General features: G+C 42.8%; 28 non-coding genes across 28 annotated transcripts; all 28 read right to left on the reverse strand.

The window, feature by feature from the left end:
- Window positions 1–434: 434 nt before the first annotated feature.
- On the reverse strand, window positions 435–555 carry LOC137255056 (U5 spliceosomal RNA). Its single transcript, XR_010954408.1, has one exon. It is a non-coding gene; the product is annotated as a U5 spliceosomal RNA (small nuclear RNA).
- A 511-nt stretch (window positions 556–1,066) lies between these two features.
- LOC137255134 (U5 spliceosomal RNA) lies at window positions 1,067–1,187 on the reverse strand. The gene has a single exon (XR_010954481.1). It is a non-coding gene; the product is annotated as a U5 spliceosomal RNA (small nuclear RNA).
- Window positions 1,188–1,697: 510 nt separating this feature from the next.
- LOC137255057 (U5 spliceosomal RNA) lies at window positions 1,698–1,818 on the reverse strand. The gene has a single exon (XR_010954409.1). It is a non-coding gene; the product is annotated as a U5 spliceosomal RNA (small nuclear RNA).
- Window positions 1,819–2,329: 511 nt separating this feature from the next.
- Window positions 2,330–2,450, reverse strand: LOC137255058 (U5 spliceosomal RNA). Its single transcript, XR_010954410.1, has one exon. It is a non-coding gene; the product is annotated as a U5 spliceosomal RNA (small nuclear RNA).
- A 510-nt stretch (window positions 2,451–2,960) lies between these two features.
- Window positions 2,961–3,081, reverse strand: LOC137255059 (U5 spliceosomal RNA). The gene has a single exon (XR_010954411.1). It is a non-coding gene; the product is annotated as a U5 spliceosomal RNA (small nuclear RNA).
- Window positions 3,082–3,592: 511 nt separating this feature from the next.
- LOC137255060 (U5 spliceosomal RNA) lies at window positions 3,593–3,713 on the reverse strand. Its single transcript, XR_010954412.1, has one exon. It is a non-coding gene; the product is annotated as a U5 spliceosomal RNA (small nuclear RNA).
- Window positions 3,714–4,225: 512 nt separating this feature from the next.
- LOC137255061 (U5 spliceosomal RNA) lies at window positions 4,226–4,346 on the reverse strand. The gene has a single exon (XR_010954413.1). It is a non-coding gene; the product is annotated as a U5 spliceosomal RNA (small nuclear RNA).
- A 511-nt stretch (window positions 4,347–4,857) lies between these two features.
- On the reverse strand, window positions 4,858–4,978 carry LOC137255062 (U5 spliceosomal RNA). Its single transcript, XR_010954414.1, has one exon. It is a non-coding gene; the product is annotated as a U5 spliceosomal RNA (small nuclear RNA).
- A 510-nt stretch (window positions 4,979–5,488) lies between these two features.
- LOC137255063 (U5 spliceosomal RNA) lies at window positions 5,489–5,609 on the reverse strand. Its single transcript, XR_010954415.1, has one exon. It is a non-coding gene; the product is annotated as a U5 spliceosomal RNA (small nuclear RNA).
- A 510-nt stretch (window positions 5,610–6,119) lies between these two features.
- On the reverse strand, window positions 6,120–6,240 carry LOC137255064 (U5 spliceosomal RNA). The gene has a single exon (XR_010954416.1). It is a non-coding gene; the product is annotated as a U5 spliceosomal RNA (small nuclear RNA).
- A 511-nt stretch (window positions 6,241–6,751) lies between these two features.
- LOC137255065 (U5 spliceosomal RNA) lies at window positions 6,752–6,872 on the reverse strand. The gene has a single exon (XR_010954417.1). It is a non-coding gene; the product is annotated as a U5 spliceosomal RNA (small nuclear RNA).
- A 510-nt stretch (window positions 6,873–7,382) lies between these two features.
- Window positions 7,383–7,503, reverse strand: LOC137255068 (U5 spliceosomal RNA). The gene has a single exon (XR_010954419.1). It is a non-coding gene; the product is annotated as a U5 spliceosomal RNA (small nuclear RNA).
- Window positions 7,504–8,013: 510 nt separating this feature from the next.
- Window positions 8,014–8,134, reverse strand: LOC137255069 (U5 spliceosomal RNA). The gene has a single exon (XR_010954420.1). It is a non-coding gene; the product is annotated as a U5 spliceosomal RNA (small nuclear RNA).
- Window positions 8,135–8,644: 510 nt separating this feature from the next.
- Window positions 8,645–8,765, reverse strand: LOC137255070 (U5 spliceosomal RNA). The gene has a single exon (XR_010954421.1). It is a non-coding gene; the product is annotated as a U5 spliceosomal RNA (small nuclear RNA).
- A 510-nt stretch (window positions 8,766–9,275) lies between these two features.
- On the reverse strand, window positions 9,276–9,396 carry LOC137255071 (U5 spliceosomal RNA). The gene has a single exon (XR_010954422.1). It is a non-coding gene; the product is annotated as a U5 spliceosomal RNA (small nuclear RNA).
- Window positions 9,397–9,907: 511 nt separating this feature from the next.
- Window positions 9,908–10,028, reverse strand: LOC137255072 (U5 spliceosomal RNA). The gene has a single exon (XR_010954423.1). It is a non-coding gene; the product is annotated as a U5 spliceosomal RNA (small nuclear RNA).
- Window positions 10,029–10,538: 510 nt separating this feature from the next.
- Window positions 10,539–10,659, reverse strand: LOC137255073 (U5 spliceosomal RNA). Its single transcript, XR_010954424.1, has one exon. It is a non-coding gene; the product is annotated as a U5 spliceosomal RNA (small nuclear RNA).
- Window positions 10,660–11,170: 511 nt separating this feature from the next.
- LOC137255074 (U5 spliceosomal RNA) lies at window positions 11,171–11,291 on the reverse strand. Its single transcript, XR_010954425.1, has one exon. It is a non-coding gene; the product is annotated as a U5 spliceosomal RNA (small nuclear RNA).
- A 511-nt stretch (window positions 11,292–11,802) lies between these two features.
- On the reverse strand, window positions 11,803–11,923 carry LOC137255075 (U5 spliceosomal RNA). The gene has a single exon (XR_010954426.1). It is a non-coding gene; the product is annotated as a U5 spliceosomal RNA (small nuclear RNA).
- Window positions 11,924–12,433: 510 nt separating this feature from the next.
- Window positions 12,434–12,554, reverse strand: LOC137255076 (U5 spliceosomal RNA). The gene has a single exon (XR_010954427.1). It is a non-coding gene; the product is annotated as a U5 spliceosomal RNA (small nuclear RNA).
- A 510-nt stretch (window positions 12,555–13,064) lies between these two features.
- LOC137255146 (U5 spliceosomal RNA) lies at window positions 13,065–13,185 on the reverse strand. The gene has a single exon (XR_010954493.1). It is a non-coding gene; the product is annotated as a U5 spliceosomal RNA (small nuclear RNA).
- A 510-nt stretch (window positions 13,186–13,695) lies between these two features.
- LOC137255077 (U5 spliceosomal RNA) lies at window positions 13,696–13,816 on the reverse strand. Its single transcript, XR_010954428.1, has one exon. It is a non-coding gene; the product is annotated as a U5 spliceosomal RNA (small nuclear RNA).
- Window positions 13,817–14,326: 510 nt separating this feature from the next.
- Window positions 14,327–14,447, reverse strand: LOC137255079 (U5 spliceosomal RNA). The gene has a single exon (XR_010954430.1). It is a non-coding gene; the product is annotated as a U5 spliceosomal RNA (small nuclear RNA).
- A 510-nt stretch (window positions 14,448–14,957) lies between these two features.
- Window positions 14,958–15,078, reverse strand: LOC137255080 (U5 spliceosomal RNA). The gene has a single exon (XR_010954431.1). It is a non-coding gene; the product is annotated as a U5 spliceosomal RNA (small nuclear RNA).
- A 510-nt stretch (window positions 15,079–15,588) lies between these two features.
- Window positions 15,589–15,709, reverse strand: LOC137255081 (U5 spliceosomal RNA). Its single transcript, XR_010954432.1, has one exon. It is a non-coding gene; the product is annotated as a U5 spliceosomal RNA (small nuclear RNA).
- Window positions 15,710–16,219: 510 nt separating this feature from the next.
- Window positions 16,220–16,340, reverse strand: LOC137255082 (U5 spliceosomal RNA). Its single transcript, XR_010954433.1, has one exon. It is a non-coding gene; the product is annotated as a U5 spliceosomal RNA (small nuclear RNA).
- Window positions 16,341–16,850: 510 nt separating this feature from the next.
- Window positions 16,851–16,971, reverse strand: LOC137255157 (U5 spliceosomal RNA). The gene has a single exon (XR_010954503.1). It is a non-coding gene; the product is annotated as a U5 spliceosomal RNA (small nuclear RNA).
- A 510-nt stretch (window positions 16,972–17,481) lies between these two features.
- LOC137255089 (U5 spliceosomal RNA) lies at window positions 17,482–17,602 on the reverse strand. The gene has a single exon (XR_010954439.1). It is a non-coding gene; the product is annotated as a U5 spliceosomal RNA (small nuclear RNA).
- Window positions 17,603–27,378: the final 9,776 nt, after the last annotated feature.

Below are 27,378 nucleotides of genomic sequence, written 5' to 3' on the forward strand. Positions count from 1 at the left end.
TTAAATCAACTATTTGGCATTATTGTTTTTTTTTATATAGAAAGGGTATCGACACAACCCTTCAATTGATATGATAAGGAGATTGAAGTTGAAAAGGGCTACATGCCGCTGTAGCTTGTCAAATAAATACGGACTTTGCGACTCCCGTGCCCGAGGCAGCCATTTTTAACGTTGGTTCGTCGTCATGTATAGTTCGTTATTGTGGTCGACCTCAACATAATATTCAAACCTTCCATTTTCATGCACACGCATTGCAAGGACATTGCTGACGTGGATGACGGCGTCAGCTTGGAAACACTGCTAAACACTTACACTATACTTTTGATCTTGAAAATCACACCAACACCAACAACAGGGTAATGGACGACCGAAGAGAGTAATTACCTCCCTTCTCTACACATTGTGCAAGATCTATTTTGTGTATTGGAAATATTAACCCTGTCAATTCAGGGCGTAAGAAATTAGTCATTAGACTCATTGTGATGTTCCTCTCCACGGAAATCTTTAGTAAAAGGCGAAAGATTTATCCGAATGGATGAAGAGAAACCAGAGTTAACGTTACAGGCTCCTATCTTCCCCTACTGAAAATATTTCATCACAACATGTAGGTGTCAGGACATGACTTGTAGCATTTAAATCAACTATTTGGCACTATTGTTTTTTTTTATATAGAAAGGGTATCGACACAACCCTTCAATTGATATGATAAGGAGATTGAAGTTGAAAAGGGCTACATGCCGCTGTAGCTTGTCAAATAAATACGGACTTTGCGACTCCCGTGCCCGAGGCAGCCATTTTGAACGTTGGTTCGTCGTCATGTATAGTTCGTTATTGTGGTCGACCTCAACATAATATTCAAACCTTCCATTTTCATGCACACGCATTGCAAGGACATCGCTGACGTGGATGACGGCGTCAGCTTGGAAACACTGCTAAACACTTACACTATACTTTTGATCTTGAAAATCACACCAACAGCAACAACAGGGTAATGCACGACCGCAGAGAGTACTTACCTCCCTTCTCTACACATTGTGCAAGTTCTATTTTGTGTATTGGAAATATTAACCCTGTCAATTCAGGGCGTAAGAAATTAGTCATTAGACTCATTGTGATGTTCCTCTCCACGGAAATCTTTAGTAAAAGGCGAAAGATTCATCCGAATGGATGAAGAGAAACCAGAGTTAACGTTACAGGCTCCTGTCTTCCCCTACTGAAAATATTTCATCACAACATGTAGGTGTCAGGACATGACTTGTAGCATTTAAATCAACTATTTGGCATTATTGTTTCTTTGATATAGAAAGGGTATCGACACAACCCTTCAATTGATATGATAAGGAGATTGAAGTTGAAAAGGGCTACATGCCGCTGTAGCTTGTCAAATAAATACGGACTTTGCGACTCCCGTGCCCGAGGCAGCCATTTTGAACGTTGGTTCGTCGTCATGTATAGTTCGTTATTGTGGTCGACCTCAACATAATATTCAAACCTCCCATTTTCATGCACACGCATTGCAAAGACATCGCTGACGTGGATGACGGCGTCAGCTTGGAAACACTGCTAAACACTTACACTATACTTTTGATCTTGAAAATCACACAAACAACAACAACAGGGTAATGGACGACCGAAGAGAGTAATTACCTCCCTTCTCTACACATTGTGCAAGATCTATTTTGTGTATTGGAAATATTAACCCTGTCAATTCAGGGCGTAAGAAATTAGTCATTAGACTCATTGTGATGTTCCTCTCCACGGAAATCTTTAGTAAAAGGCGAAAGATTTATCCGAATGGATGAAGAGAAACCAGAGTTAACGTTACAGGCTCCTATCTTCCCCTACTGAAAATATTTCATCACAACATGTAGGTGTCAGGACATGACTTGTAGCATTTGAATCAACTATTTGGCATTATTGTTTTTTTTGATATAGAAAGGGTATCGACACAACCCTTCAATTGATATGATAAGGAGATTGAAGTTGAAAAGGGCTACATGCCGCTGTAGCTTGTCAAATAAATACGGACTTTGCGACTCCCGTGCCCGAGGCAGCCATTTTGAACGTTGGTTCGTCGTCATGTATAGTTCGTTATTGTGGTCGACCTCAACATAATATTCAAACCTTCCATTTTCATGCACACGCATTGCAAGGACATCGCTGACGTGGATGACGGCGTCAGCTTGGAAACACTGCTAAACACTTACACTATACTTTTGATCTTGAAAATCACACCAACAGCAACAACAGGGTAATGCACGACCGAAGAGAGTACTTACCTCCCTTCTCTACACATTGTGCAAGTTCTATTTTGTGTATTGGAAATATTAACCCTGTCAATTCAGGGCGTAAGAAATTAGTCATTAGACTCATTGTGATGTTCCTCTCCACGGAAATCTTTAGTAAAAGGCGAAAGATTTATCCGAATGGATGAAGAGAAACCAGAGTTAACGTTACAGGCTCCTGTCTTCCCCTACTGAAAATATTTCATCACAACATGTAGGTGTCAGGACATGACTTGTAGCATTTAAATCAACTATTTGGCATTATTGTTTCTTTGATATAGAAAGGGTATCGACACAACCCTTCAATTGATATGATAAGGAGATTGAAGTTGAAAAGGGCTACATGCCGCTGTAGCTTGTCAAATAAATACGGACTTTGCGACTCCCGTGCCCGAGGCAGCCATTTTTAACGTTGGTTCGTCGTCATGTATAGTTCGTTATTGTGGTCGACCTCAACATAATATTCAAACCTCCCATTTTCATGCACACGCATTGCAAAGACATCGCTGACGTGGATGACGGCGTCAGCTTGGAAACACTGCTAAACACTTACACTATACTTTTGATCTTGAAAATCACACAAACAACAACAACAGGGTAATGGACGACCGAAGAGAGTAATTACCTCCCTTCTCTACACATTGTGCAAGATCTATTTTGTGTATTGGAAATATTAACCCTGTCAATTCAGGGCGTAAGAAATTAGTCATTAGACTCATTGTGATGTTCCTCTCCACGGAAATCTTTAGTAAAAGGCGAAAGATTTATCCGAATGGATGAAGAGAAACCAGAGTTAACGTTACAGGCTCCTATCTTCCCCTACTGAAAATATTTCATCACAACATGTAGGTGTCAGGACATGACTTGTAGCATTTAAATCAACTATTTGGCATTATTGTTTTTTTTTATATAGAAAGGGTATCGACACAAACCTTCAATTGATATGATAAGGAGATTGAAGTTGAAAAGGGCTACATGCCGCTGTAGCTTGTCAAATAAATACGGACTTTGCGACTCCCGTGCCCGAGGCAGCCATTTTGAACGTTGGTTCGTCGTCATGTATAGTTCGTTATTGTGGTCGACCTCAACATAATATTCAAACCTTCCATTTTCATGCACACGCATTGCAAGGACATTGCTGACGTGGATGACGGCGTCAGCTTGGAAACACTGCTAAACACTTACACTATACTTTTGATCTTGAAAATCACACCAACAGCAACAACAGGGTAATGCACGACCGCAGAGAGTAATTACCTCCCTTCTCTACACATTGTGCAAGTTCTATTTTGTGTATTGGAAATATTAACCCTGTCAATTCAGGGCGTAAGAAATTAGTCATTAGACTCATTGTGATGTTCCTCTCCACGGAAATCTTTAGTAAAAGGCGAAAGATTTATCCGAATGGATGAAGAGAAACCAGAGTTAACGTTACAGGCTCCTGTCTTCCCCTACTGAAAATATTTCATCACAACATGTAGGTGTCAGGACATGACTTGTAGCATTTAAATCAACTATTTGGCATTATTGTTTTTTTTTTATATAGAAAGGGTATCGACACAACCCTTCAATTGATATGATAAGGAGATTGAAGTTGAAAAGGGCTACATGCCGCTGTAGCTTGTCAAATAAATACGGACTTTGCGACTCCCGTGCCCGAGGCAGCCATTTTGAACGTTGGTTCGTCGTCATGTATAGTTCGTTATTGTGGTCGACCTCAACATAATATTCAAACCTCCCATTTTCATGCACACGCATTGCAAAGACATCGCTGACGTGGATGACGGCGTCAGCTTGGAAACACTGCTAAACACTTACACTATACTTTTGATCTTGAAAATCACACAAACAACAACAACAGGGTAATGGACGACCGAAGAGAGTAATTACCTCCCTTCTCTACACATTGTGCAAGATCTATTTTGTGTATTGGAAATATTAACCCTGTCAATTCAGGGCGTAAGAAATTAGTCATTAGACTCATTGTGATGTTCCTCTCCACGGAAATCTTTAGTAAAAGGCGAAAGATTTATCCGAATGGATGAAGAGAAACCAGAGTTAACGTTACAGGCTCCTATCTTCCCCTACTGAAAATATTTCATCACAACATGTAGGTGTCAGGACATGACTTGTAGCATTTGAATCAACTATTTGGCATTATTGTTTTTTTTTATATAGAAAGGGTATCGACACAACCCTTCAATTGATATGATAAGGAGATTGAAGTTGAAAAGGGCTACATGCCGCTGTAGCTTGTCAAATAAATACGGACTTTGCGACTCCCGTGCCCGAGGCAGCCATTTTGAACGTTGGTTCGTCGTCATGTATAGTTCGTTATTGTGGTCGACCTCAACATAATATTCAAACCTTCCATTTTCATGCACACGCATTGCAAGGACATCGCTGACGTGGATGACGGCGTCAGCTTGGAAACACTGCTAAACACTTACACTATACTTTTGATCTTGAAAATCACACCAACAGCAACAACAGGGTAATGCACGACCGAAGAGAGTACTTACCTCCCTTCTCTACACATTGTGCAAGTTCTATTTTGTGTATTGGAAATATTAACCCTGTCAATTCAGGGCGTAAGAAATTAGTCATTAGACTCATTGTGATGTTCCTCTCCACGGAAATCTTTAGTAAAAGGCGAAAGATTTATCCGAATGGATGAAGAGAAACCAGAGTTAACGTTACAGGCTCCTATCTTCCCCTACTGAAAATATTTCATCACAACATGTAGGTGTCAGGACATGACTTGTAGCATTTAAATCAACTATTTGGCATTATTGTTTCTTTGATATAGAAAGGGTATCGACACAACCCTTCAATTGATATGATAAGGAGATTGAAGTTGAAAAGGGCTACATGCCGCTGTAGCTTGTCAAATAAATACGGACTTTGCGACTCCCGTGCCCGAGGCAGCCATTTTGAACGTTGGTTCGTCGTCATGTATAGTTCGTTATTGTGGTCGACCTCAACATAATATTCAAACCTTCCATTTTCATGCACACGCATTGCAAGGACATCGCTGACGTGGATGACGGCGTCAGCTTGGAAACACTGCTAAACACTTACACTATACTTTTGATCTTGAAAATCACACCAACAGCAACAACAGGGTAATGCACGACCGAAGAGAGTACTTACCTCCCTTCTCTACACATTGTGCAAGTTCTATTTTGTGTATTGGAAATATTAACCCTGTCAATTCAGGGCGTAAGAAATTAGTCATTAGACTCATTGTGATGTTCCTCTCCACGGAAATCTTTAGTAAAAGGCGAAAGATTTATCCGAATGGATGAAGAGAAACCAGAGTTAACGTTACAGGCTCCTGTCTTCCCCTACTGAAAATATTTCATCACAACATGTAGGTGTCAGGACATGACTTGTAGCATTTAAATCAACTATTTGGCATTATTGTTTCTTTGATATAGAAAGGGTATCGACACAACCCTTCAATTGATATGATAAGGAGATTGAAGTTGAAAAGGGCTACATGCCGCTGTAGCTTGTCAAATAAATACGGACTTTGCGACTCCCGTGCCCGAGGCAGCCATTTTTAACGTTGGTTCGTCGTCATGTATAGTTCGTTATTGTGGTCGACCTCAACATAATATTCAAACCTCCCATTTTCATGCACACGCATTGCAAAGACATCGCTGACGTGGATGACGGCGTCAGCTTGGAAACACTGCTAAACACTTACACTATACTTTTGATCTTGAAAATCACACAAACAACAACAACAGGGTAATGGACGACCGAAGAGAGTAATTACCTCCCTTCTCTACACATTGTGCAAGATCTATTTTGTGTATTGGAAATATTAACCCTGTCAATTCAGGGCGTAAGAAATTAGTCATTAGACTCATTGTGATGTTCCTCTCCACGGAAATCTTTAGTAAAAGGCGAAAGATTTATCCGAATGGATGAAGAGAAACCAGAGTTAACGTTACAGGCTCCTATCTTCCCCTACTGAAAATATTTCATCACAACATGTAGGTGTCAGGACATGACTTGTAGCATTTAAATCAACTATTTGGCATTATTGTTTTTTTTTATATAGAAAGGGTATCGACACAAACCTTCAATTGATATGATAAGGAGATTGAAGTTGAAAAGGGCTACATGCCGCTGTAGCTTGTCAAATAAATACGGACTTTGCGACTCCCGTGCCCGAGGCAGCCATTTTGAACGTTGGTTCGTCGTCATGTATAGTTCGTTATTGTGGTCGACCTCAACATAATATTCAAACCTTCCATTTTCATGCACACGCATTGCAAGGACATTGCTGACGTGGATGACGGCGTCAGCTTGGAAACACTGCTAAACACTTACACTATACTTTTGATCTTGAAAATCACACCAACAGCAACAACAGGGTAATGCACGACCGCAGAGAGTAATTACCTCCCTTCTCTACACATTGTGCAAGTTCTATTTTGTGTATTGGAAATATTAACCCTGTCAATTCAGGGCGTAAGAAATTAGTCATTAGACTCATTGTGATGTTCCTCTCCACGGAAATCTTTAGTAAAAGGCGAAAGATTTATCCGAATGGATGAAGAGAAACCAGAGTTAACGTTACAGGCTCCTGTCTTCCCCTACTGAAAATATTTCATCACAACATGTAGGTGTCAGGACATGACTTGTAGCATTTAAATCAACTATTTGGCATTATTGTTTCTTTGATATAGAAAGGGTATCGACACAACCCTTCAATTGATATGATAAGGAGATTGAAGTTGAAAAGGGCTACATGCCGCTGTAGCTTGTCAAATAAATACGGACTTTGCGACTCCCGTGCCCGAGGCAGCCATTTTGAACGTTGGTTCGTCGTCATGTATAGTTCGTTATTGTGGTGGACCTCAACATAATATTCAAACCTCCCATTTTCATGCACACGCATTGCAAAGACATCGCTGACGTGGATGACGGCGTCAGCTTGGAAACACTGCTAAACACTTACACTATACTTTTGATCTTGAAAATCACACAAACAACAACAACAGGGTAATGGACGACCGAAGAGAGTAATTACCTCCCTTCTCTACACATTGTGCAAGTTCTATTTTGTGTATTGGAAATATTAACCCTGTCAATTCAGGGCGTAAGAAATTAGTCATTAGACTCATTGTGATGTTCCTCTCCACGGAAATCTTTAGTAAAAGGCGAAAGATTTATCCGAATGGATGAAGAGAAACCAGAGTTAACGTTACAGGCTCCTGTCTTCCCCTACTGAAAATATTTCATCACAACATGTAGGTGTCAGGACATGACTTGTAGCATTTAAATCAACTATTTGGCATTATTGTTTCTTTGATATAGAAAGGGTATCGACACAACCCTTCAATTGATATGATAAGGAGATTGAAGTTGAAAAGGGCTACATGCCGCTGTAGCTTGTCAAATAAATACGGACTTTGCGACTCCCGTGCCCGGGGCAGTCACTTTGAACGTTGGTTCGTCGTCATGTATAGTTCGTTATTGTGGTCGACCTCAACATAATATTCAAACCTCCCATTTTCATGCACACGCATTGCAAGGACATCGCTGACGTGGATGACGGCGTCAGCTTGGAAACACTGCTAAACACTTACACTATACTTTTGATCTTGAAAATCACACCAACAGCAACAACAGGGTAATGGACGACCGAAGAGAGTAATTACCTCCCTTCTCTACACATTGTGCAAGTTCTATTTTGTGTATTGGAAATATTAACCCTGTCAATTCAGGGCGTAAGAAATTAGTCATTAGACTCATTGTGATGTTCCTCTCCACGGAAATCTTTAGTAAAAGGCGAAAGATTTATCCGAATGGATGAAGAGAAACCAGAGTTAACGTTACAGGCTCCTGTCTTCCCCTACTGAAAATATTTCATCACAACATGTAGGTGTCAGGACATGACTTGTAGCATTTAAATCAACTATTTGGCATTATTGTTTCTTTGATATAGAAAGGGTATCGACACAACCCTTCAATTGATATGATAAGGAGATTGAAGTTGAAAAGGGCTACATGCCGCTGTAGCTTGTCAAATAAATACGGACTTTGCGACTCCCGTGCCCGAGGCAGCCATTTTGAACGTTGGTTCGTCGTCATGTATAGTTCGTTATTGTGGTGGACCTCAACATAATATTCAAACCTCCCATTTTCATGCACACGCATTGCAAAGACATCGCTGACGTGGATGACGGCGTCAGCTTGGAAACACTGCTAAACACTTACACTATACTTTTGATCTTGAAAATCACACAAACAACAACAACAGGGTAATGGACGACCGCAGAGAATAATTACCTCCCTTCTCTACACATTGTGCAAGTTCTATTTTGTGTATTGGAAATATTAACCCTGTCAATTCAGGGCGTAAGAAATTAGTCATTAGACTCATTGTGATGTTCCTCTCCACGGAAATCTTTAGTAAAAGGCGAAAGATTTATCCGAATGGATGAAGAGAAACCAGAGTTAACGTTACAGGCTCCTGTCTTCCCCTACTGAAAATATTTCATCACAACATGTAGGTGTCAGGACATGACTTGTAGCATTTAAATCAACTATTTGGCATTATTGTTTCTTTGATATAGAAAGGGTATCGACACAACCCTTCAATTGATATGATAAGGAGATTGAAGTTGAAAAGGGCTACATGCCGCTGTAGCTTGTCAAATAAATACGGACTTTGCGACTCCCGTGCCCGGGGCAGTCACTTTGAACGTTGGTTCGTCGTCATGTATAGTTCGTTATTGTGGTCGACCTCAACATAATATTCAAACCTCCCATTTTCATGCACACGCATTGCAAGGACATCGCTGACGTGGATGACGGCGTCAGCTTGGAAACACTGCTAAACACTTACACTATACTTTTGATCTTGAAAATCACACCAACAGCAACAACAGGGTAATGGACGACCGAAGAGAGTAATTACCTCCCTTCTCTACACATTGTGCAAGTTCTATTTTGTGTATTGGAAATATTAACCCTGTCAATTCAGGGCGTAAGAAATTAGTCATTAGACTCATTGTGATGTTCCTCTCCACGGAAATCTTTAGTAAAAGGCGAAAGATTTATCCGAATGGATGAAGAGAAACCAGAGTTAACGTTACAGGCTCCTATCTTCCCCTACTGAAAATATTTCATCACAACATGTAGGTGTCAGGACATGACTTGTAGCATTTAAATCAACTATTTGGCATTATTGTTTTTTTTGATATAGAAAGGGTATCGACACAACCCTTCAATTGATATGATAAGGAGATTGAAGTTGAAAAGGGCTACATGCCGCTGTAGCTTGTCAAATAAATACGGACTTTGCGACTCCCGTGCCCGAGGCAGCCATTTTGAACGTTGGTTCGTCGTCATGTATAGTTCGTTATTGTGGTCGACCTCAACATAATATTCAAACCTCCCATTTTCATGCACACGCATTGCAAGGACATCGCTGACGTGGATGACGGCGTCAGCTTGGAAACACTGCTAAACACTTACACTATACTTTTGATCTTGAAAATCACACCAACAGCAACAACAGGGTAATGGACGACCGAAGAGAGTAATTACCTCCCTTCTCTACACATTGTGCAAGTTCTATTTTGTGTATTGGAAATATTAACCCTGTCAATTCAGGGCGTAAGAAATTAGTCATTAGACTCATTGTGATGTTCCTCTCCACGGAAATCTTTAGTAAAAGGCGAAAGATTTATCCGAATGGATGAAGAGAAACCAGAGTTAACGTTACAGGCTCCTGTCTTCCCCTACTGAAAATATTTCATCACAACATGTAGGTGTCAGGACATGACTTGTAGCATTTAAATCAACTATTTGGCATTATTGTTTCTTTGATATAGAAAGGGTATCGACACAACCCTTCAATTGATATGATAAGGAGATTGAAGTTGAAAAGGGCTACATGCCGCTGTAGCTTGTCAAATAAATACGGACTTTGCGACTCCCGTGCCCGAGGCAGTCACTTTGAACGTTGGTTCGTCGTCATGTATAGTTCGTTATTGTGGTCGACCTCAACATAATATTCAAACCTCCCATTTTCATGCACACGCATTGCAAGGACATCGCTGACGTGGATGACGGCGTCAGCTTGGAAACACTGCTAAACACTTACACTATACTTTTGATCTTGAAAATCACACCAACAGCAACAACAGGGTAATGGACGACCGAAGAGAGTAATTACCTCCCTTCTCTACACATTGTGCAAGTTCTATTTTGTGTATTGGAAATATTAACCCTGTCAATTCAGGGCGTAAGAAATTAGTCATTAGACTCATTGTGATGTTCCTCTCCACGGAAATCTTTAGTAAAAGGCGAAAGATTTATCCGAATGGATGAAGAGAAACCAGAGTTAACGTTACAGGCTCCTATCTTCCCCTACTGAAAATATTTCATCACAACATGTAGGTGTCAGGACATGACTTGTAGCATTTAAATCAGCTATTTGGCATTATTGTTTTTTTTTATATAGAAAGGGTATCGACACAACCCTTCAATTGATATGATAAGGAGATTGAAGTTGAAAAGGGCTACATGCCGCTGTAGCTTGTCAAATAAATACGGACTTTGCGACTCCCGTGCCCGAGGCAGCCATTTTGAACGTTGGCTCGTCGTCATGTATAGTTCGTTATTGTGGTGGACCTCAACATAATATTCAAACCTCCCATTTTCATGCACACGCATTGCAAGGACATCGCTGACGTGGATGACGGCGTCAGCTTGGAAACACTGCTAAACACTTACACTATACTTTTGATCTTGAAAATCACACCAACAGCAACAACAGGGTAATGGACGACCGAAGAGAGTAATTACCTCCCTTCTCTACACATTGTGCAAGTTCTATTTTGTGTATTGGAAATATTAACCCTGTCAATTCAGGGCGTAAGAAATTAGTCATTAGACTCATTGTGATGTTCCTCTCCACGGAAATCTTTAGTAAAAGGCGAAAGATTTATCCGAATGGATGAAGAGAAACCAGAGTTAACGTTACAGGCTCCTATCTTCCCCTACTGAAAATATTTCATCACAACATGTAGGTGTCAGGACATGACTTGTAGCATTTAAATCAACTATTTGGCATTATTGTTTTTTTTGATATAGAAAGGGTATCGACACAACCCTTCAATTGATATGATAAGGAGATTGAAGTTGAAAAGGGCTACATGCCGCTGTAGCTTGTCAAATAAATACGGACTTTGCGACTCCCGTGCCCGAGGCAGCCATTTTGAACGTTGGTTCGTCGTCATGTATAGTTCGTTATTGTGGTCGACCTCAACATAATATTCAAACCTTCCATTTTCATGCACACGCATTGCAAGGACATCGCTGACGTGGATGACGGCGTCAGCTTGGAAACACTGCTAAACACTTACACTATACTTTTGATCTTGAAAATCACACCAACAGCAACAACAGGGTAATGCACGACCGCAGAGAGTACTTGCCTCCCTTCTCTACACATTGTGCAAGTTCTATTTTGTGTATTGGAAATATTAACCCTGTCAATTCAGGGCGTAAGAAATTAGTCATTAGACTCATTGTGATGTTCCTCTCCACGGAAATCTTTAGTAAAAGGCGAAAGATTTATCCGAATGGATGAAGAGAAACCAGAGTTAACGTTACAGGCTCCTGTCTTCCCCTACTGAAAATATTTCATCACAACATGTAGGTGTCAGGACATGACTTGTAGCATTTAAATCAACTATTTGGCATTATTGTTTCTTTGATATAGAAAGGGTATCGACACAACCCTTCAATTGATATGATAAGGAGATTGAAGTTGAAAGGGGCTACATGCCGCTGTAGCTTGTCAAATAAATACGGACTTTGCGACTCCCGTGCCCGAGGCAGCCACTTTGAACGTTGGTTCGTCGTCATGTATAGTTCGTTATTGTGGTCGACCTCAACATAATATTCAAACCTTCCATTTTCATGCACACGCATTGCAAGGACATCGCTGACGTGGATGACGGCGTCAGCTTGGAAACACTGCTAAACACTTACACTATACTTTTGATCTTGAAAATCACACCAACAGCAACAACAGGGTAATGCACGACCGAAGAGAGTACTTACCTCCCTTCTCTACACATTGTGCAAGTTCTATTTTGTGTATTGGAAATATTAACCCTGTCAATTCAGGGCGTAAGAAATTAGTCATTAGACTCATTGTGATGTTCCTCTCCACGGAAATCTTTAGTAAAAGGCGAAAGATTTATCCGAATGGATGAAGAGAAACCAGAGTTAACGTTACAGGCTCCTGTCTTCCCCTACTGAAAATATTTCATCACAACATGTAGGTGTCAGGACATGACTTGTAGCATTTAAATCAACTATTTGGCATTATTGTTTCTTTGATATAGAAAGGGTATCGACACAACCCTTCAATTGATATGATAAGGAGATTGAAGTTGAAAGGGGCTACATGCCGCTGTAGCTTGTCAAATAAATACGGACTTTGCGACTCCCGTGCCCGAGGCAGCCACTTTGAACGTTGGTTCGTCGTCATGTATAGTTCGTTATTGTGGTCGACCTCAACATAATATTCAAACCTTCCATTTTCATGCACACGCATTGCAAGGACATCGCTGACGTGGATGACGGCGTCAGCTTGGAAACACTGCTAAACACTTACACTATACTTTTGATCTTGAAAATCACACCAACAGCAACAACAGGGTAATGCACGACCGAAGAGAGTACTTACCTCCCTTCTCTACACATTGTGCAAGTTCTATTTTGTGTATTGGAAATATTAACCCTGTCAATTCAGGGCGTAAGAAATTAGTCATTAGACTCATTGTGATGTTCCTCTCCACGGAAATATTTAGTAAAAGGCGAAAGATTTATCCGAATGGATGAAGAGAAACCAGAGTTAACGTTACAGGCTCCTGTCTTCCCCTACTGACAATATTTCATCACAACATGTAGGTGTCAGGACATGACTTGTAGCATTTAAATCAACTATTTGGCATTATTGTTTCTTTGATATAGAAAGGGTATCGACACAACCCTTCAATTGATATGATAAGGAGATTGAAGTTGAAAAGGGCTACATGCCGCTGTAGCTTGTCAAATAAATACGGACTTTGCGACTCCCGTGCCCGAGGCAGCCACTTTGAACGTTGGTTCGTCGTCATGTATAGTTCGTTATTGTGGTCGACCTCAACATAATATTCAAACCTCCCATTTTCATGCACACGCATTGCAAGGACATCGCTGACGTGGATGACGGCGTCAGCTTGGAAACACTGCTAAACACTTACACTATACTTTTGATCTTGAAAATCACACCAACAGCAACAACAGGGTAATGCACGACCGAAGAGAGTACTTGCCTCCCTTCTCTACACATTGTGCAAGTTCTATTTTGTGTATTGGAAATATTAACCCTGTCAATTCAGGGCGTAAGAAATTAGTCATTAGACTCATTGTGATGTTCCTCTCCACGGAAATCTTTAGTAAAAGGCGAAAGATTTATCCGAATGGATGAAGAGAAACCAGAGTTAACGTTACAGGCTCCTGTCTTCCCCTACTGAAAATATTTCATCACAACATGTAGGTGTCAGGACATGACTTGTAGCATTTAAATCAACTATTTGGCATTATTGTTTCTTTGATATAGAAAGGGTATCGACACAACCCTTCAATTGATATGATAAGGAGATTGAAGTTGAAAAGGGCTACATGCCGCTGTAGCTTGTCAAATAAATACGGACTTTGCGACTCCCGTGCCCGAGGCAGCCACTTTGAACGTTGGTTCGTCGTCATGTATAGTTCGTTATTGTGGTCGACCTCAACATAATATTCAAACCTCCCATTTTCATGCACACGCATTGCAAGGACATCGCTGACGTGGATGACGGCGTCAGCTTGGAAACACTGCTAAACACTTACACTATACTTTTGATCTTGAAAATCACACCAACAGCAACAACAGGGTAATGCACGACCGAAGAGAGTACTTGCCTCCCTTCTCTACACATTGTGCAAGTTCTATTTTGTGTATTGGAAATATTAACCCTGTCAATTCAGGGCGTAAGAAATTAGTCATTAGACTCATTGTGATGTTCCTCTCCACGGAAATCTTTAGTAAAAGGCGAAAGATTTATCCGAATGGATGAAGAGAAACCAGAGTTAACGTTACAGGCTCCTATCTTCCCCTACTGAAAATATTTCATCACAACATGTAGGTGTCAGGACATGACTTGTAGCATTTAAATCAACTATTTGGCATTATTGTTTCTTTGATATAGAAAGGGTATCGACACAACCCTTCAATTGATATGATAAGGAGATTGAAGTTGAAAAGGGCTACATGCCGCTGTAGCTTGTCAAATAAATACGGACTTTGCGACTCCCGTGCCCGAGGCAGCCACTTTGAACGTTGGTTCGTCGTCATGTATAGTTCGTTATTGTGGTCGACCTCAACATAATATTCAAACCTCCCATTTTCATGCACACGCATTGCAAGGACATCGCTGACGTGGATGACGGCGTCAGCTTGGAAACACTGCTAAACACTTACACTATACTTTTGATCTTGAAAATCACACCAACAGCAACAACAGGGTAATGGACGACCGAAGAGAGTAATTACCTCCCTTCTCTACACATTGTGCAAGTTCTATTTTGTGTATTGGAAATATTAACCCTGTCAATTCAGGGCGTAAGAAATTAGTCATTAGACTCATTGTGATGTTCCTCTCCACGGAAATCTTTAGTAAAAGGCGAAAGATTTATCCGAATGGATGAAGAGAAACCAGAGTTAACGTTACAGGCTCCTGTCTTCCCCTACTGAAAATATTTCATCACAACATGTAGGTGTCAGGACATGACTTGTAGCATTTAAATCAACTATTTGGCATTATTGTTTCTTTGATATAGAAAGGGTATCGACACAACCCTTCAATTGATATGATAAGGAGATTGAAGTTGAAAAGGGCTACATGCCGCTGTAGCTTGTCAAATAAATACGGACTTTGCGACTCCCGTGCCCGAGGCAGCCACTTTGAACGTTGGTTCGTCGTCATGTATAGTTCGTTATTGTGGTCGACCTCAACATAATATTCAAACCTCCCATTTTCATGCACACGCATTGCAAGGACATCGCTGACGTGGATGACGGCGTCAGCTTGGAAACACTGCTAAACACTTACACTATACTTTTGATCTTGAAAATCACACCAACAGCAACAACAGGGTAATGCACGACCGAAGAGAGTACTTGCCTCCCTTCTCTACACATTGTGCAAGTTCTATTTTGTGTATTGGAAATATTAACCCTGTCAATTCAGGGCGTAAGAAATTAGTCATTAGACTCATTGTGATGTTCCTCTCCACGGAAATCTTTAGTAAAAGGCGAAAGATTTATCCGAATGGATGAAGAGAAACCAGAGTTAACGTTACAGGCTCCTATCTTCCCCTACTGAAAATATTTCATCACAACATGTAGGTGTCAGGACATGACTTGTAGCATTTAAATCAACTATTTGGCATTATTGTTTCTTTGATATAGAAAGGGTATCGACACAACCCTTCAATTGATATGATAAGGAGATTGAAGTTGAAAAGGGCTACATGCCGCTGTAGCTTGTCAAATAAATACGGACTTTGCGACTCCCGTGCCCGAGGCAGCCACTTTGAACGTTGGTTCGTCGTCATGTATAGTTCGTTATTGTGGTCGACCTCAACATAATATTCAAACCTCCCATTTTCATGCACACGCATTGCAAGGACATCGCTGACGTGGATGACGGCGTCAGCTTGGAAACACTGCTAAACACTTACACTATACTTTTGATCTTGAAAATCACACCAACAGCAACAACAGGGTAATGCACGACCGAAGAGAGTACTTGCCTCCCTTCTCTACACATTGTGCAAGTTCTATTTTGTGTATTGGAAATATTAACCCTGTCAATTCAGGGCGTAAGAAATTAGTCATTAGACTCATTGTGATGTTCCTCTCCACGGAAATCTTTAGTAAAAGGCGAAAGATTTATCCGAATGGATGAAGAGAAACCAGAGTTAACGTTACAGGCTCCTATCTTCCCCTACTGAAAATATTTCATCACAACATGTAGGTGTCAGGACATGACTTGTAGCATTTAAATCAACTATTTGGCATTATTGTTTCTTTGATATAGAAAGGGTATCGACACAACCCTTCAATTGATATGATAAGGAGATTGAAGTTGAAAAGGGCTACATGCCGCTGTAGCTTGTCAAATAAATACGGACTTTGCGACTCCCGTGCCCGAGGCAGCCACTTTGAACGTTGGTTCGTCGTCATGTATAGTTCGTTATTGTGGTCGACCTCAACATAATATTCAAACCTCCCATTTTCATGCACACGCATTGCAAGGACATCGCTGACGTGGATGACGGCGTCAGCTTGGAAACGCTGCTAAACACTTACACTATACTTTTGATCTTGAAAATCACACCAACAGCAACAACAGGGTAATGGACGACCGAAGAGAGTAATTACCTCCCTTCTCTACACATTGTGCAAGTTCTATTTTGTGTATTGGAAATATTAACCCTGTCAATTCAGGGCGTAAGAAATTAGTCATTAGACTCATTGTGATGTTCCTCTCCACGGAAATCTTTAGTAAAAGGCGAAAGATTTATCCGAATGGATGAAGAGAAACCACAGTTAACGTTACAGGCTCCTGTCTTCCCCTACTGAAAATATTTCATCACAACATGTAGGTGTCAGGACATGACTTGTAGCATTTAAATCAACTATTTGGCATTATTGTTTCTTTGATATAGAAAGGGTATCGACACAACCCTTCAATTGATATGATAAGGAGATTGAAGTTGAAAAGGGCTACATGCCGCTGTAGCTTGTCAAATAAATACGGACTTTGCGACTCCCGTGCCCGAGGCAGCCACTTTGAATGTTGGTTCGTCGTCATGTATAGTTCGTTATTGTGGTCGACCTCAACATAATATTCAAACCTCCCATTTTCATGCACACGCATTGCAAGGACATCGCTGACGTGGATGACGGCGTCAGCTTGGAAACACTGCTAAACACTTACACTATACTTTTGATCTTGAAAATCACACCAACAGCAACAACAGGGTAATGGACGACCGAAGAGAGTAATTACCTCCCTTCTCTACACATTGTGCAAGTTCTATTTTGTGTATTGGAAATATTAACCCTGTCAATTCAGGGCGTAAGAAATTAGTCATTAGACTCATTGTGATGTTCCTCTCCACGGAAATCTTTAGTAAAAGGCAAAAGATTTATCCGAATGGATGAAGAGAAACCAGAGTTAACGTTACAGGCTCCTATCTTCCCCTACTGAAAATATTTCATCACAACATGTAGGTGTCAGGACATGACTTGTAGCATTTAAATCAACTATTTGGCATTATTGTTTTTTTTTATATAGAAAGGGTATCGACACAACCCTTCAATTGATATGATAAGGAGATTGAAGTTGAAAAGGGCTACATGCCGCTGTAGCTTGTCAAATAAATACGGACTTTGCGACTCCCGTGCCCGAGGCAGCCATTTTGAACGTTGGTTCGTCGTCATGTATAGTTCGTTATTGTGGTCGACCTCAACATAATATTCAAACCTTCCATTTTCATGCACACGCATTGCAAGGACATCGCTGACGTGGATGACGGCGTCAGCTTGGAAACACTGCTAAACACTTACACTATACTTTTGATCTTGAAAATCACACCAACAGCAACAACAGGGTAATGCACGACCGAAGAGAGTACTTACCTCCCTTCTCTACACATTGTGCAAGTTCTATTTTGTGTATTGGAAATATTAACCCTGTCAATTCAGGGCGTAAGAAATTAGTCATTAGAGTAGTATATACAATGGGGGTTCTGGACCACTTTCAAGAAAAGTCTCTACAAAGCCTTATTTACTAAATACGGCTTTGGTTTTGCCCTTCGCTATTGCTACTATTACCCCTACTACAAAAAAGTTGGCGGTAATTACTGTGCCTATGTCACGTTTACCGTGTGTTGGTAGGAGGTAACACTGTGCCGTACGGTGCGATCAATAATTCTTCTCTTACAAACCCCCTACCCGGCCCATCCCTCAAGTAGTACAAGTTAGGTTCGTCGGCTTTCATATCCACTTTATCTATGTTGTAAGTTTTGACTGACCATATAGGATCGGTGGCCCGCTTACGGCTATCACCCTCGTGTTCCCCCGGCTGGTATAGATACCTCACTAGGGCCCTATCTGGATCCCACTTTTTTTTAAAAAAAGTCTCTACAACACCTTATTTACTAACTAAGGCTTTGGTTGGGCCCTTAGCTCTTGCTACTATTACCCCTACTATAAAAGTTGGCGGCCTATGTCATGTTTATATCGATGAAACAGTTTAATGTGAACCGCCTACGATCACTTTGGTGTTCATAATAAAAGCTTGCTGGGCTTTTTGTATCCCCTGTTCTATGTACTTTTTTTTCTCGTCCTCGCTGATAGCAGACTTACGAGACTTGGACCGAATATCTTGTTTCATTCCATTATATTTTGTGAGTTCAGAGAGGATTGAACGAAACTCCTCTTCTGAGATCTTACTATCAGAGAGTGCCGTGGAAATACGCTCACTCACTGTGTTGAGCTTTGCTTCGGCCAGAACCCTGATCTCGTCGTGTTTCAATGCCTTCTGATGCAGTCTGCGTGATACTAACTTAAGCGCCAACCCTGCCAACCCTGCCACCCCAGCTGTTATTTCAGTTCCTAGCACTATAGGTGCGGCCACGATGGTAGCCAACAACCCAACACCTGCCGCCCCTAGTCCCATGCTGGTTGCCATAAGGGTAGTGTCAGCCCCGTCCACGATATTGAAAGCTCTATTATACTTTTTACATAGTGCTTTCCGCGTGTCACGGTCTTGTTCTAGTTGACGTTTCACATCACATAACTGCCTCAAGCGGAACCCATCTACGGTTTCCAGCGTCTTCGCTACTTCCTCTACGACTGGGTACAGACCCATCCTATAATGTATATTTTGAAAGATATTTTAATTGGGTTTCAGTTAAAAGTCTATCAATGAATTTGAAGTCTACAAGTTCTAGACTACTAGTCAGGGCAATAGGTGAGAGGCTAATAGAATTTCCTGTTGTAATAGAAACCCCACGGAGGCTTATTAAGTGGTTTATAGGACCCGTGGTATCCCGTTGTATAACAATACGACAATATTGGTCTATGTAAGACCAGCGTATTGACACCTCGGGTAAAATTTGGTGTACTATTGGGGGGGGTTCCATGGAATAAAGACGTAAAGAAGACTTCTATGATGAGGGTGAAAGGGGAGGATATTCTATCAAGATTACTGCTAAATGTTAATTTATTGTTTGGATAAGCACTTAACCCCTTTTTTTCGTAACCAGTAGATGCTATGTGTACTAATGCCCTCTCCGGAATGAAATCCCCGGCCCAGATACCGTTGTTCTTAATCTTAGAGACAACCCCATTATTTAATGTGATATATAGGGTGAGGTGAATGTTAAGTTGATCAGCCATTTAGGTTCTTTTAAATCTGGTAACGGCACCCGTCTGTACACGTTGTCTTTGAAGTGTAGGATGTATAATTCATCTTCCTCACCAGGCTGATCGAATCCCTCCGTATCTCCTAGGTCGTTAAGCGTAGTGTTGGGATGACTGGTCATTATTATACTATTACGATATAATTTCCAACTGGTTTTTTGATAATAATTCAGGGGTGAACTTCATACCCATGAAGTGTATGTTGTCAGGCAGGAAGATCTTGGTTAGTGATATCTTGTTTTCCACGATCACGTTGACCCCCTCCAGACTGGTGTCGGCTCCAACACCCACCCGCACGTAAACGTTGCAAACTTGATACTGGTGTCGTTTCACCCACCCGAGTTTGATTCCATTCACGATCTCGACATCATTCCCCGATGGTTCCCTAGGTAGACTTTGATGATCAGTGTTGAGTTTGCCGGTAGACTCTCTAGTATCTTGACCACTCCTTCGAATTCAGACACCAACTGCAATGTCACGTTTTGTATGGTCAGTTTACTCGTTAGCATGTGGGCTGCCATAGTGTTGAATGGGCTGACGACTACGCTACGTCTCTGAGTTGGGACGTCAGCCACGAGCAGGGTTCCATTGTTCACGACTTTGTTTAGGTGGTTGTCTTTGTTATCCGTGAACACGTAGGGAGAGACGAGTCTAATATTGAGAAACCAGTCGTCGTTATCGGGTAACAACACCCACTTGTCATCTTCGGTGAAGACGAGCATATATGGTTTGTTTCGGGCGAAGGTAGTGCTCTCAACATCGTCTAAGTCGAACAGTTTACCCCCGAACGATGGGTATATTATCCAATTATTATTACCGGTGTTGACAAGGGCGTACTTAGTGTTGACTGTTGCTCTTGTGGTATCTACTATATCACTTAGGGTTCCATCGGAGGGGATTTCAACGCGTTTGTAAATGTTGTTTTTCAGTTGCAAGGCGTACGATTTACCATCTACTCCGGGAGCGTCGAAACCGCGCGTGTCTCCAAGGTCGGAGAGTCCGATATTGACGCATTTTTTCACTCCGGGCCCTTGTGCGCTGGTCATTTTACATGAAGCGTTAAGCTGAGGTATCCTATATTTACAGGATTATGATTTATATCTAACACCGATATTATCAGCTCAGATATGTTGCCCTGGGTTAATCTCTTATACTGCCGTGGTGAAAACGACTCGGTTCTACCGTCGTTGTATTTCTCAGTTTTCACCGGCACTGCTCTCAGTATAGTGGAAGGGTGACCTCCTTGAATGTTGTACGTTGTGCTCACCTGACCGAGATGAATGTACAGCTCTCGGTACGGTACTAGGTCGGGTAACTTCGTGCCTGTGACGGTTGTTGTTGGTTTTATCTCGTCAGGAGACATACCGAGTATCCTCGCTAATGGTCGGCCGAGCCTCAAGGAGGTTCTTCCGTTGTTGATTAACACCACTGTACCGTTTGAGTCGTTCATCTTGAGTTCGGCTCCAAGGGGTTTGAAGACCTCGTCGTTTAGAGAGCACACGCTGTAGTAGCCGTCAGTTATCTGACTGCGAGTTCCACTGACAAACAGCTTATTGTTGCTGGCGTTGATGTTAGTCCATTGCGGTAGGTAGGTGATATCGCAGAGTGCGACTTCGAGTTGACCTGACGTGTTATCGATCGCGTGCGTCAGCTGAACGGCCTCACCGCTCGTTATTCCTGGAAGTGTTATGTACATATTATAATATATAATTTATATATTATAATATGGATTTAGCACACTTGAAAATCGTGGTGGAAGGTAGTACGGGGTTTAAAACAACCTTTATTAATATCTTTGAAAACTATATCGTGTCCGTTAATAACGCGCAGGCGGTGGTAAACTGGAATCAAAACCCAATGCAGTTTTGGCAGAACCAACTCAACTTTGCTGTGTGGTGTGCGACGACAGGGTCGGGTGTGACACCAGACTACGGTGTAGACGAACTGAGTAAGGCAGTCACTTTGTTTCATATTTATTATCAAACGAGACGAATATTGAAGGAAATAAGTGCTCCTCTTCCCCAAGATAAAGCGTGGAGTATGACGAATAACCCCTATGATAGACGCGCTTATGAACGTGTTTGTGGGGAGTTTGAGATTCCAACGAATAAAGACTTTCGCCTTCCTGGTGTGAACCATGGTCTCGGTATAGTTCTCGTGTACTTCTACAGGTCCGGAACATATTATGCCGGTTCTAAAGATGGTTCATACAACCCAAACCGTCATACATTTACAGGCCCCACAACGAATGAAAAGATCCATGTCAGCTGTATAAAGCAAACCAATCCTGATGCAGCCACAGCCTGGACTAAAATGATCTCAAAAACATCGAAAGAATTCACTCGTGCTGGTACAATACGCTTGAACGACTCGATTCGAACGTACGTGTGGGCGCTGTTGGGTGCGCAGTCGATGACGCGTTCCAACATCCTCGGTAAGGGAACTGCTTACGACGCTCAGAAACAGTTCGTTTCCAACGTTGAGGATGCTATAAATTCTCCAGTTGATCTCCCGCGGGCCATCGACCGTTACCAAAACGTGTTAGAATACGCCAGATGGAAAGTCAATTACGTGTTTGGCGTGGGGCTGTACATGGCTCCGAGTGATATGCAACTGAGAGTAAAAAAAGTGGTGGGTTATAACAACAAAATAGTCATAGCCACGGCGGATCAAAAGTTGGGTATCAACCCCGATATTAACACCCCCTATATCCCACACATCCCACCACGTGAAACGGGTATAGTGGCGCCACCCCCGGAGTCTAAAGTTCATGTGCCCCCCACACAGCATATTGATAATAAAACGGCCCTGGTGGTTGGTGGGGTAACTTTGGGACCTATTTGGTTAAAGATTTCTTAGCCGCTACGTACACCAGACCCGCCACGGCGACGATGGCTGCCCACATGTTTTGACTGAGCCACATGGCAGTTTTAGCCAGAGCGCCCAACAACCACGAGACGATGCTACCCAGTATGCCGGGAAGGGCTTCGGCGGCTTTACCAGCCAGTTTAGCTAGGCCTTCCCCGAGTTTTTTTATCAAGTCTTTAACACCACCGCCGGCAGGTGTGGGAGTTCCCCCGCCGCCGGCAGGCCCCACAGTACCCCCTGTCAGTGACACCACCAAGGTTGATATGATGAAACCCAATGCAGTCAGAATGCTGGCGATGGTGATCCCTTGCTCCCGGAACAATATCCGAATCCTGTCTGCTAACGTGGTGTCTCGGTAGAGGACTTGATTGATGGTTTCCCGTATACGGTTGACCTGGGATCGAAGCTTTTCTTTGAAGGAGGATGCTGTCTCCAGCCACGTCTGCCTTTCCTCTTCCAAATTACGTATTCGTTCCTCTATGGTGGCTTTCATAGACTCGTCCTCAGTTTCACCGAGTTTTTCCTTTTCATAGGCGATGTGGTCGTCTATCACGCTAATTTTGGCCGTGCTTTTCGCGAGATGTCCGCGAATGGTTTGCATCGTCAGATCCAACCCCCGCAGTTCCCGAACGGTAAATTCGAGCCCCGGGAAGGGCTTGTTCTCGTAGTCGGCCAACACCTTTTTAATATCATAAGTCATGTTTTGATCTGATGTGGCGTCCCTGATGCCTTCCAGACTTTGAACTAACTTCGGAGGATACTGCTTAGGTCGCGCGCCACCGTAATCTATGAAGCCTAGTTCATCGCGGATAAAGTCATTCCCATGTTTACTACCCAATGTTGATAAGGCAAGCGGTTCTCTAGTGCGTTTATTCATGAGATCGATCTCCGGGCGAGACTTCAAACGCAGCGTGCCATTGCTATCGAGGGTAAACCTGGAATAGTTCCTTCCCAACGGCTTGAGTTTGGATTTATTTTCAACTGCGTTGTAATAATCATCGACAGCCGACTGTAGAAGGCCAGTACTGAATGAGGTCTCCTGGTCATCATCGAATGCCTGGGCACTATCGCCCCGCATATCATCCATAGGTATGTCTTCATCCATTAGTATTAAAAATATATTTCCTTTATATAACAATGTACGGCAGAAAATTAGATCCTTTCAGAAGATTGAGAGAGCCATTAGGCGCCAGAGCCGTGCGCCAGTCGGTGACCATCAGCAACAATCCCAGCAAGATAGACCAGAATCAAACTTTGCTGGTTAGATTTCCAAACCTTGGTGAGAATGACCTCATTGTACCAGGCACTGTTCGACTGGCGTTCAACATCACGTTGACCTCCGACAACGACAAACGCGAGCTAGTGCGTAACGTGGGTCGAGCTATCATCAAGAAAACGACCGTCAAGATCAGCGGTAACGAGGTGCTGAGCATCGACGACAGCGACGTGTTTCACTGCTACAGGGATCTCTGGAAAAGCGAGGGAGAACGAGTCAATGATGTGTACCAGGGTATCAGCAAATCAACCCGGGCGCGCATAGGGTATGTCTTCACGCAAGACCAGCAAGACAAGCTATCGGACGGTGAAAAGGCCATCGCTCGAGCATACGGGAATCGATTCTGCGTGCCGCTCGACTTCGAGTTGCTCACGGGACACGCGCCGTTTTACCAGGCCGCGCTGGGTGATATCCTCGAATACGAGCTCACGTTTAACGACTATAGCAAAGTAGTGCGTACGCCGAACGGTGATGAGGCCAGTTATGCCATAGACAACATCTCTCTGGAGTTCGACATGGTCACTAGCCCGGAGCTGGCCAGGCAGGTTCGAAGCCAGTACTCTGGGAAGATGGCTATCCTGTACGATCGCGTACTGAGGCATAGATCAGTCGTGCGAGATAAGAGCGACACTGTGTGGAATATCAACCTGAACGTGCCGGCGCGATCGATGAAAGGTATCCTGGTCGTCCCCGTGGAGTATTACGATCCATTCCGGAGGGACAGCGAGAAGTTTTTCAACCCCGAGATTGAAAAGGTGGAAGTGACCATCGAGGGCGTGCCCAACCAGCTGTTCAGTCATGGTATGAGACCACACCAGCAGTGGGATGAGATAAAAAGGCTACCAGTGGGGATTATATAACAAAGGACCTGGACCTAGGCTCCGTGCAGATCGGTGAATACCTGACCACCAAGTACGCCCTATGGTTGGACATGCGATCCACGGATGATGATAAACTGCACGGTAGCGAAGGGATACCCATCCAGATTACTAAGAAGGCTCAACCCGCTGGTAAGTTGAAATTATATCTGTACGTTATTATGGACGCGCAACTTAATATAGACAATGGGAGATTCGTGCAAGCCATCTACTAGTGGGGGAGACCCCCACACCCCCCAGGGGTACCCACAACTCCCCACTGACCCACACTGCGCCATAGTGTGCGGGCAGACTGGCTGTGGGAAGACCGTTTTCGTGTTGGATATGTTGGAGGGTTACTACAAGAATGTGTTCGATAACATCGTTATCATGTGCCCTACTCTGAGCATGAATAAAACGTACGCGCGACCTTGGGTGATGACGGACCCGGACGTACACAAAATCGACCCTGGAACACGCCTGCAGGACTGGTTGAAAGCTCTTCACGAGAAATTTAAAGGGGAACCGACGCTGTTCATACTGGACGACTGCAGCGCTAATCGCGAGATAACAAAAAAGAGAGACATGCTATCGTACCTGGCCTTCTCCGGCCGGCATGCAAATCACAGCGTCTGGGTGCTAACGCAGAAGTTCAACTCGGTGTTGAAAGACCTCAGGGAGCAGACGCGATGGGTGGCCTTATTTCACTGCAAGGACAGGGATTCGTTCGAGGAGTGTTTGAGAGAGAACGATGTGATGAGCAAATTAGAATGGGAACGGGTGAAGAAACAGCTCGCTGAAACTAAACACGCTAAGCTCGTGCTCAAGACCGACCAACCAGTAGCATATATAGTACGCTAAGCAAAGCTAAGTAAAGCTAAGCAAAGCTAAGCAAATGCTAAGCAAATGCTAAGTATAGCTATGATATTTGAAGTGTTTGTCGTGTGCAACTTAACCTTCATTTCTCTGTGTTTTGTCTGCATCGGGTATTATATAGTTAAAACTAAATCTTACTTGTTATGTTATAAGATGGAGTGTGAGGAATTGCTCGAACAGTTGGGGGTCTCCCCCACGCCGCCGGCAGGCCCCACTGATGATAAGTGAGAGAAACTGGTGGCGTTGGCTGTTGGCGGCAAAGCCAAACATTACTTTGGAGACTACACTCCGGATAAAATTCACAAAATGTCAGCCGAAGAAGTCAATAAGCTGTACGCTAGATACGAGTCCCGGCTCGGAGCAGAAATGACAAAGACAATAGGATCGGCTATGACCCAGATATACACCGGTATTGTGTCATACTTCCTTCCCATTCCACCAGAGCGCCGACTTTACCTGTGGGAGGACCTCGAGAAAGACCCTTTTATCGAACACGCCGTGAGCTCTATCAGCTGCGGGCTGTACCACAAATATGGTATGTTGTTGGCTCCAGTGACGGCGGCGATTATCACGGCAAAGCATTGTCAATTTGAGAGAAAGAATAATAATAATAGTATAGATGGATACCAGGGAGGAGGAAACCCCAGTGGTGGTACCCCCCACAGTGAGGGAAACTCCACTGGAGGAAACCCCCACAGTGAGGGAAGTGACCCCTTCACAGGAACCCCCAACAGTAACCAGACAGAAGAATCCTAAGAGAGTAGCTGCCGGTAAAAAAACGGTGGTGTAACCAACATAAAATTATTACAGTGACCAACCCCCGACTGTTGTTGGTTGTAGGCGTAACTGCTGTCTTGGCTATCTCGTGGTTATATACACGTGAGGGACGTGAGGTAAACGTGGGGGTACCCCCCAACAGTGAGGTGGTAACCCCCACTGTAGACCCGCATATCATGTTATAATTTAAATATTTTTATATATGCATAATGTCTGAGGAGAAAACGTTCGTCAACGACGCATACCACGCCACAGTGGTCGCCAGTCTAGCCGTAGGGTACGCTCGGTTGACTAAAATGGTGCTTAAACAACCAACTATCAAGCTAGATTTCAACCTGCAGGATATGGGTATGCTCATAATGAACCTTGGTATGGCGATGGCCACAAAAGACATCCTAGTAAAACAAGGGATAATACCTGATAATATAATGAAATAAATATAGGGATGGCCACGATAGCTATGATGGTCGGTGGGGCGTTAGTGAATGCCCTGGCATTTTCCGGGAGTAATTTCCTCTTCTCGAAACTACGAGATGATCACGCGGCTGAAATACAGGAAGAAAGGAAGCGGCACGATCTCGCTACTGAGAACTTACAAAAGGCACAGGCCGAGTACCCTAAAAAACGCCTCCAGAGGATCGATTTTATTAACGAACAACTCCAGCGTGAAAACCATGCCGTTCAAACATTCAACGATGTCGATGAAGCAATGAAAGAATACTACCTACTAACTGGTAAACGATTGGAACCGCTCAATAAACCCACACTCGCTCAGTACTACACACCATCCAAGGGACAAATGAATCGTGAACTGGGCTTCATAGTGTTGGGTATAGCAGCTACTGCATTGGTTGCGAAGCAATTAAATTAAAT

Source organism: Haliotis asinina, chromosome 10, assembly GCF_037392515.1.
Source record: "Haliotis asinina isolate JCU_RB_2024 chromosome 10, JCU_Hal_asi_v2, whole genome shotgun sequence".
Lineage (NCBI taxonomy): Eukaryota > Metazoa > Mollusca > Gastropoda > Lepetellida > Haliotidae > Haliotis > Haliotis asinina.